Below are 11,671 nucleotides of genomic sequence, written 5' to 3'. Positions count from 1 at the left end.
GGCTTCGGCTAACGAGTTCATCACACATCAGGAGTTCATTGGTAAAGAACACCGTCTCCACGTTTCACTTCCCACCAGTGTCGGTCGGTCGAGCTCTCTGCCAGTAGCTGTGTAGATGGGGATTGATTGGTGTGTCAGGTTTAACAGCAGGCTAAATTGCAGAGCCAATATTCGCAGCAAGTGTAACCTTTCTGACCTTTCCAGACTCTTCCGGATGCTGTTCATTGGCCACTAGATGTCTGTGGTTCTGGCCAAAACACTGTGATTTTGGCCGCCCCCCTGCAGGCCCAGCTTCATAGGTTTAGCTCCCGACAATACAGTGAGCAGGACTGTTTTCTATCCACGGGCAACCTTGAGACAGGAATGCAAAAAGAGAGAGAGAGGAGAGAAAGATGAGATCAACAGAGGGAGGGAGAGAGAGGGCGAAAATCAACAGTGAGCGACCAGAGAGGGGGAGAGAGAGAGAGAGAGAGAGAGAAGAGATCAACAGAGGGAGGGAGAGAGAGAGGGCGAAAATTAACAGTGAGCGACCAGGAGGGGGGAGAGAGAGAGAGAGAGAGAGAGAGAGAGAGAGAGAGAGAGAGAGAGAGAGGAGAGAGAGAGAGAGAGAGAGAGAGAGAGAGGGAGAGAAAGAGAGAGAGAGAGAGAGAGAGAGAGAGGGAGAGAAAGAGAGAGAGAAAATCAACAGTGAGCAACCGAGAGAGAGAGAGAGAGAGAGAGAGGAGAGGAGAGAGAGAGAGAGAGAGAGAGAGAGAGAGAGAGAAAAGATCAACAGTGGGAGACACAGAGAGAGAGAGAGAGAGAGAGAGGGAGAGAGAGAGAAAGATCAACCACAAGAGAAAGAGAGACAGGGAAAGGTAGCCTACGGAGAAAAGAGTGACCGAAAGAGAGGAGAAGAGACAGCGAGTAAGGGGAGAAAAAAACAAAACAAACAAGAGACGGTCTTTGGCGGCCCGCCCAAGTGGATCATTACCTTCTGCTGGCCGAACATGATGCTAGTGGAAAAGGTGAAAGGGATCGTTTGGAAATGAGAAACAGATGTAGGGATGGATAGTTAATCACTGTAGCCAGTGCAGCATGGTAGCATTGAGGCTCCGGCCCCTCAAGGTGTTCCTCCTGATGTTCGCTGGGACTGATCAACAAGCTCGTTCTATACATCCGAAGGGAGGGATGATGTGAGTCAACTGTAAAAAAAAAAAAACACTGGCCCTTTTTTATGTCTGTCCACTGGAAAGAAATATGTTGCTAAACGTTCCTCTACTCTGATATATCGACACGTGGGGGTTTTCTTGATGCGTGAGCACACTCCTGCATCCTACCCGCAAGATCCTTATTCGACATTCACTTCGGAGGTCGAGACAAACATTTGGAAATATCCCCTTACTAATGGGGAGGATGAATGGATGGTGTTCTCAATGTAGAAACAGATCATGCTTTGTACAGTTTTATTAAGCTATACTACATAATACTTGCCATTATGGATCTAAGTCTCACGTTCTCCTAAATGCTTTACAATGTGTTCATTACTTCACTGAGGGCATATCACATTGATCCCCCATAAAAGGAAACAGTAGAAAATACAAATAATATTGTGTTTTACCCAAGAGCAATACGGTAAAAATACTGGAATTTCCCTACCTTACATAAGACTCGGATTGTTCAGCAGAAATGAGAGAGCTGAATGGCAATGTTTTGTAACTCAATATTGTGTGGTGCCAGTAGATCTGAGGGCTTCAGAGAGAGAGACGAAGTGAGAGAGAGAGAACGGAGAGAGAGAGAGAGAGAGAGAGAGAGAGAGAGAGAGAGAGAGAGAGAGAGAGAGAGAGAGAGAGAGAGAGAGAGAGAGAGACAGAGAGAGAGACAGAGAGAGAGACAGAGAGAGAGACAGAGAGAGGGAGAGAGAGAGAGAGAGACAGAGAGAGAGACAGAGAGAGAGACAGAGAGAGAGAGAGAGAGAGAGAGAGAGAGAGAGAGAGGGAGAGAGAGAGAGAGAGAGAGAGGGAGGATGTCAATGAGGGTCCCAGAGAGGAGAGACAGATATCAGTGGACTGGGCACTGTAATGGCTTCTTTCAGGCAGGGCTCGCAGTGGGCCCAAGGTTGTCTAAAAGTGAATGATAGTCAGATAGCTGTGTCAGACACACATATCCCAATAGACACCTTCTGGGGCAAGGGAGAGAGGCTCGACTGCTTGGTTATACTCACGGATTTAAAATTCTGCTAAAACGGTGAAATGCTGAAGATACACACAGCAGCTGCATGCTAATGATTTCCATCCAGTTATGGTGTGGAGTCGGCTTAGTTAGTATGCTTGTTCACCGCAGACCTTCAAATCCCGAGATCGTTTTTTTTTAAATCTTCGTCATTGACATTTCTGCCTTGTCGAAACAATGTGTTTTTCAGAAATATTTCATCGAAGTCTTGGTTTGTCATCGCAATATTTTCCCGATTATTTTTTGAGCTAATTCCGCAGTGGCTTATTTATATCTCATCGTGCTCTTTTTACCCTTACTGTCAACCCCCCTTTGTGTCTCTAAGCTATGCCAGAGTTACTAAAACACATCTAATTCCCGGCACATCTTCCGGACTAGTCTAGACATTCACTGACATTTGGGAAATACACCCCAGGACTGCCCCCCCCACATTCAAAGCAATGTTTTTTTCTTCTAACAGCATCTGAAGTGCTATACTGCTGTTCACCCTGGATGGAAATTGTGCAAGAGTGACAGGAAAGCCATCTGATGTCGAATTCATAGTGCCATCCTAACAGCCTGATCCTCTTACGGCCCAAATACATGGAGGGCCGAGCACAAGGAGAGCCCAAAAACTTTCAAATCTAACTTTAGTACCTTTAGAACATTTGGGTCAGCTGGGTGCGGTTTTGAGAAGCATATGCGACATGGTGGATTACACCTAAATCAGTCTTAATAGTTTGTCAGGGCATTAGAGCCCCGCCCTGGCTGCACACATTAGGTTAATGCAGCCTAATATCTTGTCTGATCTGATGGAGAACGTCATGGACTGCTGCCACATGTTTCTTCTTCCCCTGGATCAGACGTGCTCCCATATATTTGAAATGCACGCCTGTGTTTTTTCTGGGAGTCTGATTATGTCAGATGATATCGTAAGTCCAGTGCAACACCAAAGCTCTCATTGCAGGCATCACGGGACAGCCTGTACTGACAGTCACGTCTGCTAACATGACATGTTATGAGACTCAAATGGAGATGCGGGTCATCCGTGGGCGGAGTTAGAATGCCGGGTAACTACAGCGTGGACAGCTTACGTTCTCTATAGCTACTGTGCCATCGGTGCGTGAGTGAGTTTGGTCCTGGTGGTTTCTCTGGAGCAGAATCTGTTTGCAGAGTTCTTTCATCCGTGCTAATAGATGGGGTTTCCCAAATGATGCCAGAACATAATGAGGTTGAGAAGCACAGAGGCAGTAATAATAATACGTGCTTAGGTGTCCGCACCGTCTGTGATCAATACACCGCCGACAGTCTCTCGCCACAGGGAAAATACTTTGGCTAAACAGACTATGCGCAATTATTGTTTATCCACCTGCTAAGTGATTGCTGCCTATTGAGCTTGATTAAAGCATCGGAAAGAGCGGGTTGTGATCGGCCGGTCTGCATGGGGTTGGCTGTTTCCCACGACGCTCCTACAGAGCGCGCTGACTGGGCGGTAGCAGCTGCTGTTACAACGTGTTGCCGATTAGGAAGGAAGAAAGAAAACTGGCAGAGAAAGTAAGTCTATAGCTTTGCTCTGGCCCTCGGGTTTCACAGAATCAAGGAATATCAATGCGCAACATCTGTCCACCTTTTCCACCATCCTCTGTTTGGACAGACAACCCGGAAGATGTGATTGGCAGTTGACAGACGTCAAGTCAACAAAGAAGATGTTCCCATCAGCTCACTGTCACCGGCGTACTAAAAGGACTGTCCCCAAGGGCAGGTGTTTTCATGCCTGTTATTCATGTACTCCATACGGATTACATTTCCACTTAATGTTGACGGACACGCGGGTACACCAAGGAGTTGGTGTTCGGGCCTGTGTTGGTTCAGCGAGGAGTAAATTTTTTCTGTAAGATGTCAAATGCTTGACTCCTGTAGTTTGGTACTTGAAGAGAGGGTTTTCTGTTACTGTGTGCTCTGGTTTGAAACCGTTTATAACAGGGGATTTTTAAAAAGGAAAAAAAGAAAATAGAAAAAGAATCAGTCTAAAGTCTTTGTGGTCGTTTAATGTCAATAAAACATTGTGATTGAAAGACCACAGTAGAGATTAAATAACAGAAGTTAGATGAAAAAGCAAGGAAACAGCTTGGTAATTGTGCTTCCAACAGCACATCCTTAAACACAACCCTCATATGTCTTTACATTTGAAGGAATTTCATGAGAGTTTCTTCTAACTGTCCAGCTAAATAACTACCCTTACATTTAATAATTTTTACATTTACATTTAGTCATTTAGCAGACGCTCTTATCCAAAACGACTTGTAGTAAGCCTTATTCCACAACTGCCGATATGAAGTTCAAGTTCAAGTCTTTTATTGACAGATGCACAGAACAACGCAGGGTCAGACTGGACACTGAAATTCTTAGGACAAAACAAAGCAAAGCAATCTACAGCAGCACAGACAAAACACTTCCAACGGTATCTCAGTATGTCTTGTGTATCATTTCCTCTAACCATAAAGTCTTTAATTGACCAGTAATTGGACAATATAACGTGACGTTCCCAATAAAGTATCAGTCTTATTACTCATGGTGAGCTCCATGTCTGAGATCAGATGGACGACCTCTGGGTCTGATGAGTGTCTATCTTAATTGGTTCACTGATAATCGCGCGGTACACGTCGAGTCGAGCTGTGCAAAAAATTGGATTTCAAAACCAATTTTGCTTTTCATACTCCGCCTCGTTCATCACGGTGTAGCGGTGCGGTAAGTTGGTGTGTGGGAATACGCGCTCATCCCACCCACCCCCCCACCGACGACAGATCAGCCTTTTTAATCAAGACAGATCATTACGCCAGGGATATCTTCATCTCCGCTCAACGGAAGACAAAGGTGCAGAATATATCAAATAACTTCATGAACTAGTTTGGAGAGTTACTTTAATGTCATATTTCCACCGGTTGTGATTGTATCACAACAATAGCAACGTTTTTTCTTACATATTAAATACAGGAATGGGATATGTTTTATTCTGAACATGTCTAACAAAACAAAGCTTTAATCAGCATCACACAAAGTAACCTCTTATGCTAATCCAAACGGTTAATGTATGCAAATATATTTTGTGTTCAATCAGTGACTTTTTAGCCTACTAATTGAACACAGTTTTTGACTGTCATTTGTGGGCTTTGAATGCTGCTATACGTAAACAGAAAAGGTTTCCTAAACTATGCCCATTGGTCATTCTGTCTGCCCTCATAAACTTTGCAACACCTTGCCAAGAAGACTATTTTATTTCCCACAGACTTACTTCCCCTCTGACAAATCATTAAATTGTGCACCCTTTAACAGTTATATACATGTGTATGTGGTATAATAACCTCATTTGTGTTATTGCAATGCACCACTTCACAATCTGTAATGTATCATTCAGTTAAAAGTCTGCTCCATGCTAATGCGGGGTGATGGGATTTTGAATGAAGAACTGAGGCACATAATGTTTCACAATGCAAAGATTCCCTGTACACATGATTATGTTTCCATGGTCGATACCGAAGGCATTAAAAAACATTTCATCTGTCTCCAGTAAAGTGGATATTAAAATACACGCAAAGAGAACAGTATGCGTCTGAACACATGTAAATCTCCATTAACCTTGCAAAGGTTTAGACCATGGACAAACTGAACATTCAGTGTACTGAGTTGCTATAAATAGTAGATTGTGCTGTGCAATATCCCGGTGCTGATTTAATGATGACATACTGCTTTTTGGTGAAGAGGATTGACCTTACGCCAGGGGTACAAAATCAAGTTATCATTGCTGTGGCTTCATTGTACATGGGAATTCCTGTCTCAAAATTGCATCTGGCATATTGTTCATCTATTCATGTCAGGGGGATCAGCCCACACAGAAACTGAATGTTCATAAATAATTAGTTCTCCCTTAGAAAGTCCTGTGTGGAAATGATGTAAGGTTGGGCTGCAGGGCCTCATGGGAAATTGCTGCACACCCAACTGAGACACGACGGAAACAGGCTTTTCATTGGTCGCTTTAATACAAAATAAGTACTTCATGAAGTGTGTCCAGGCGCTCAGCATTAAAGCAAGAGAGAGCGAACATGTCATTCAGGCTGCCTGCAGCAGATGGAATGCGGTCGCTGCATTAGAATGCTGCAATTAAACACGTTCACCATGCTGATTGAGGGGTTCGCTTGTTTGCGTACTGCGATTAAACTTCATTCGTATTGACATACTCTGTGTTCAATCTTTCAGGACCCTTCACACAGACTCAAATCTCCTACCTGGTCCTCGTTTCTTCTTCTCTGCTCTCATGGCTCCATTCTTGTTGTCGTTCTGTGGAAACGACAGAAGAAGAACCGTCAGGACTCTGGATGTACAGCTTGTTGCTCTTTCGACGTTAAATAATTGATGCATTGATTGCTTGGGCATTCATGGACACAGAAAGGCTTTTTCCATTCCCTCTCTAACACACGAATAGACTCTTAAATAGCTGTTGCCCAGAGGAAGGATACACTGCTGCAGCTCAGAGAAGCATGTTCAGGCCAAATGCTAAGGTTTCCATACTTCCATCTTCAGATAACTTGTCCCTGTGGAGTCCACCGACCGTCACTAATTTAAACGCTTGACTTGCTTTTTTTGGCCCATCCTCAAAGTGTTTATCCTATATTATCAGGGATCTTAGGGCTCAATATTCCCAGTTCAAATCGTACAGGCGTTTTTATCTTGATTCCAAGGCGGATGAACGAAGGTGGGCAGGACACATCCAATGAGCCGGACCTGATGGTGTTTGCCCGAATCAAAGATTGTTCAATGACTGTCATTCAGTCATAACTTTGTCCGGAAGATACCCTTACACAGCACCATGTTCTGTTTTTACAACATATCTGGAAAACGTCTTCACTTCTTCAGTCCAGCTGTGTTTCGATCCTCCTGGAGTCTCAGCCAGCTATCCGAGCCTCTCACCACCCTTTTTCACAACTAAATTAAGCTGCTCTGACTCTAACACGCCTGTAGACCCGTACAAAGCTGAAATATCACGTACGCATGTGCTCATCATTTCCATGTTGTCTTGTCTCTGTATGCTGAACATACTCCTCTGGTGGTACTCTCTATAGAAAGATAGTTAGGATGCATGCAGCCTGTCGTAGACCTCGACTTCCACGACCTTGGAGAAACTCTGTATCCCCGGGACCCATTAAACACGGTTTATTTCTCCAGGTCTCCACAACCTTCCGCTAATCTATTCACGCTTGCACTCAGACAGCCTTATGAATCCTGCAATTAAAGAGGATTTGTGTACAATGAGCAGCAGTGAGCTGGAAATATTAAACAACGCGGCAGGCAGGGGCCACAGAGAGCCGAGTCAAAGTCAGACTGCAGAGGACGGATCGAGGATGTTCGACACCATCTCGCCCTGCGCGGCATCACTTAGCGCGCTCGTCGGCGACGGCGCAGACTCGTTGAGTGAGGGGTAAACTAACTGTCATCGCCGTATTTAGTGGCCACTCCACCGTGCACATTGTTGCTGTCCACCCACACAAAATGGCCTCCATAAATCACCCTCCAGTGATTTTTCAAATGCCCCGGTTCAAAGCTGGGCGCTGACAGGCTGATAGCCTCCTTTGTGTCCCTACACCTTCTCCTGACTGAATTGTGTCGAGTCACGTCGTGTAACTTCTACACTGTTGCGTTCAGACACATCCGTTCTCTCTCACACACACACACACACACACACACACACACACTGAAGGGGAGCTCAAAGGTCTGAGTTGCTTCATCTAAACAATCCAAACGAGACTCGATGAGCTCTCCATCGAACTTGGGCCGTCCGGGGGGGGAACACACGGTGACGGTGTCTGCTGCGCATCCAGACGATACCGCACACCCGTGATGGAGTACAGTAGCGTCCGCGCGGGAGTAGCCCAGCTCATCGAGCAGTGTTTGGGCCTGGGGTGACAGGCGCAGAGGGGGCCTGCGGTCAGACAGCCAGGTAGGACAGTCACACCTGAGGGACCGATCGTGGAGGAGACAACGAGACAGAGAGAGCAGAGGAGAGAGACAGTGACATACACAGTGAGATAGAGAGACAGAGACAGAGATAGTGAAGAGGAGGGAGAGAGACAGAGTGACACACACAGACAGCGAGAGAGGCAGATGGAGGAGAGAGAGGAGGAGAGAGACGGGGGAAAAGGGGGAGAGGGGGGGAGGGAGAAAGAGAGAGAGAGGGGAAATGGAGGGAGAGGGAACAGAAGGAGAAAGAAAAGAAAGGGCTCTTGTTGTTGTGACTCGCACTGTCTCTGGAGAACGAGGCAGGGTGATTGTCGAGGAGCTGAGCTGGCGGGGTGGAGATTTCCTGACATGAGCGGAGGCTCTGGGCAGAGAACAGAATGAGTGTACACACACACACATTAATATTAATAAATGCACTGTACTCACACATGCTCACACAAACTGTAGAATACACGCCCGCACACATGAACACTCAAACACAAACGATACAAACGAACACACGCACACACTGTGCACACATTTTGCCTGCGTCGCATTTGGACACATTTCCAGCAACTCTGCCTCCTCTATATTATATTATTGTGTGCTTGTCAACCTAACCTGCATGCTGAAACAAGGACAGGGGAGTTGAATGTTGAATATCATCATCTCCAGACGATGTCAGGTGCTGCATCTCCCGGTATACACCCACACACACACCCCCCCCCCACACACCCACCCACACACACACACACACACACTCACACACACACACGCACACACATCTAGAGACAACAGAGCTCTTAGAACGGCACAGCTCCCACCGACCCATCTGTTTTACGACTTCTTTAATGGAGTCTATTACATATGCAGCAGATAGGGACATCCTGTATTGGATTTGGTTTTCTGAGAGCTTTCTATGGTCTGGTACTTTCCAAGAGCTTTCTATGGTACAGCAGGAATCTGAAGTCAACTTTGTGGCTTGACCTCAGTGACCTCATGTTTATGCTATTGTGAACTGTGTGTGTGTTTGTGTGTGTGGGTGCGTGCGTGCACTTCAGCGCGTTTGTCTTGCTGGCGGGTAATTCCACTCCAGTGATCTGAGCCAGCCTCTAATGTGTGTGTGTGTGTGTGTGCCATCCTTTGGTGTGTACTAGAGCCAGTCTCTGGTACGTGCATGTGCGTGTGTGTGTGTGTGTGTGTAAGGGATCCTTGTGTGGGTAGACTAATGAGGCTCTATATAAAGGCAGTCTGCAGGGGAGGAACTGGGATGATTTACACCTGCAGGATGGATGGTCAGCTGGGAGACTGTCTCTGTCTCAGCACTGAAGTGCTGTCACACATACACACACACGCTCGCTCGCACACACAGACACACACAGACCCACACACTCTCACACACACTCAAACACACACATTTACATACATAGCCATACCAAAGACTAGCTCATGTGTACACCACACCAAAGACTGACGCATACACACCCTACACTCACACACACGCACACATATCCATGTACATGTTCTTATATCACACTCAAACAGAAGTTTTGCCCCCGAGAATGTAAATATCACTGAACAAACACACTTGGTTGACTTATTCGTTGAGTGAATCTGCCTGACAGGGATAGCAGGTAGATGTATGGGTTTTCAATGGCAGGAACAGTCCCTGCTGAAGGAATGGGTTTCACATGACTTGTTATGCAGGGCATGCACCACAGTCAGAGAACTCCATGTGTGATGGGATTGTACAGCTAGCAACAGGCACCAGTGCACCAGCTCAATTTATCTGCAGGATATGTGTTTATTAGAAAGTATGTTCCTCAGCATTACGGCTTAAGGCTCTAAATTCATATTTATAGTAGCAATACAAAACACTTGTTTGTTTGTCTGTACCATGAAACATGTTTTGATCTTGCTGTTATCAAACCCAAAGGATTATTATATTTTTTTTGATCTCTGTTTTCAGTGGAAGGTTTATGGCGATAAAGAAGCTTTTTTGCAGAGGGTTGACGCGGATGCTCTGGTGGTTCTCAGTGATCTGACCGCTCTGCCCCAGGCTCTGACCACTCTGCCCCTGGCATCAAGCTTCATTGAATGGGTCCTTTATGAAATAACCTCTGGGTAGTCCAAGGGCAAATTTCATTGAATGTTTTCCCTTGACTTAATTTCAAACCCCTCGGTCAACTTTGGTCAACTTTAGAAAAGTGAAATGAGTGGGATAATTACAGACCGAGTCTACATACCGCGTACGGTGGCATGTTCTAGAAGAGTAAGTTGGCAAAGAGACCCGTTCCAATTTTGAGGAACCTTATGTGGTTACTGGGTTCCATTTGTCCATTCGAGGCCCAATGTTGACGTTCTTGGAACCGGGAAGAATCAATCGTCGTGACGGAATGCCATTTTTGCTGAGAGCTGAAATGGGTGTGAGCGAATCCAATGTGGGCCCAGGTATGTGTGAGCACGCGTGTGACAAAGGGGTCAGTGTCGGGGTTGTTGAAGGGAAGGTTTTCTCACAAACTGGTTCGAAAACAACATCAAGAACCTGGTAGGGGAGGCTTATGTATTCATTGTGCAGTGGTATGCTCATGAAGGTTTGGTTGGTTGTGGGTATTGTCTGCCTTCCAAGGCTGTTTGACTGTTTGACTTGAGTTTGTGACAAGGCAACTTTTTCAGGAGTTTTAAACCAACGAAGGTCAAGTGGTTGTGGTTACGAGCTCGTGGTGTGGGCCTGCAGAACCGCCAACCTCACAAAAATTTGAACACGCGCGCATAGACGCTCTCTACCACATTCACGCCACTCTCTCCCTCCCCTAACTCTCTCCAGGTGTCTGGGGTGAACGAGGCCACTCATTTCTGTGGAACCGAACCCTTCTCTCTGCCTACCAAGGGCATTGTTGGGTGTGAATAATGTCTTAGGAAAGGAGTAAATATCACCTTGTGACAAGTTGTTTAGACTCGGCTGACCGGAGCCTGTGCTATCTGATGCTGGGTGTCTCTGAGGTGCCCTGGTGCGTGATACCCTGTCACTGCCAGGGAGGGGGGGGGGACAGGCCTTTTAGCATCCAGAAGGCCTCAGGAGAGACCCAAGGTTGTTCATCTGCTTCCACTCTGAGTCGAACTGAAACATCGTCTCAATGAGGTCATGCATCTGATCCAGCTGGGATTACAAGTGTGGCCGTTTAGGCATCGCGGATCAATTGGGTTTGAAATGACTGCGGGACTTAAAAGACAGAAGATCGCTATCGAGTCAACCCTCGTCCCCGCCAGGTTTTTTTGGAATGCCATTACATGCTCTAAATCATCGTTAGAAGTCGAACTTGTGGCACGTAGAGTCAATTTCACTTTGGGATTTACGACTGACCTTGTAGAACACAAAGCGCCCGGGTTGTGGAGCGGTTTTGTCAGGATTATTAGTTTGAGATCCGTTTTGCTAATCCCTCGTTTCCCACCTATCATAAGCCGTGTATTGTTGATCTAGCCACGCAAG

Source organism: Hypomesus transpacificus, unplaced genomic scaffold (genome assembly GCF_021917145.1).
Source record: "Hypomesus transpacificus isolate Combined female unplaced genomic scaffold, fHypTra1 scaffold_30, whole genome shotgun sequence".
Lineage (NCBI taxonomy): Eukaryota > Metazoa > Chordata > Actinopteri > Osmeriformes > Osmeridae > Hypomesus > Hypomesus transpacificus.
The sequence above is the reverse complement of the archived record's forward strand: the minus strand, read 5'-3'. Positions refer to the sequence as shown.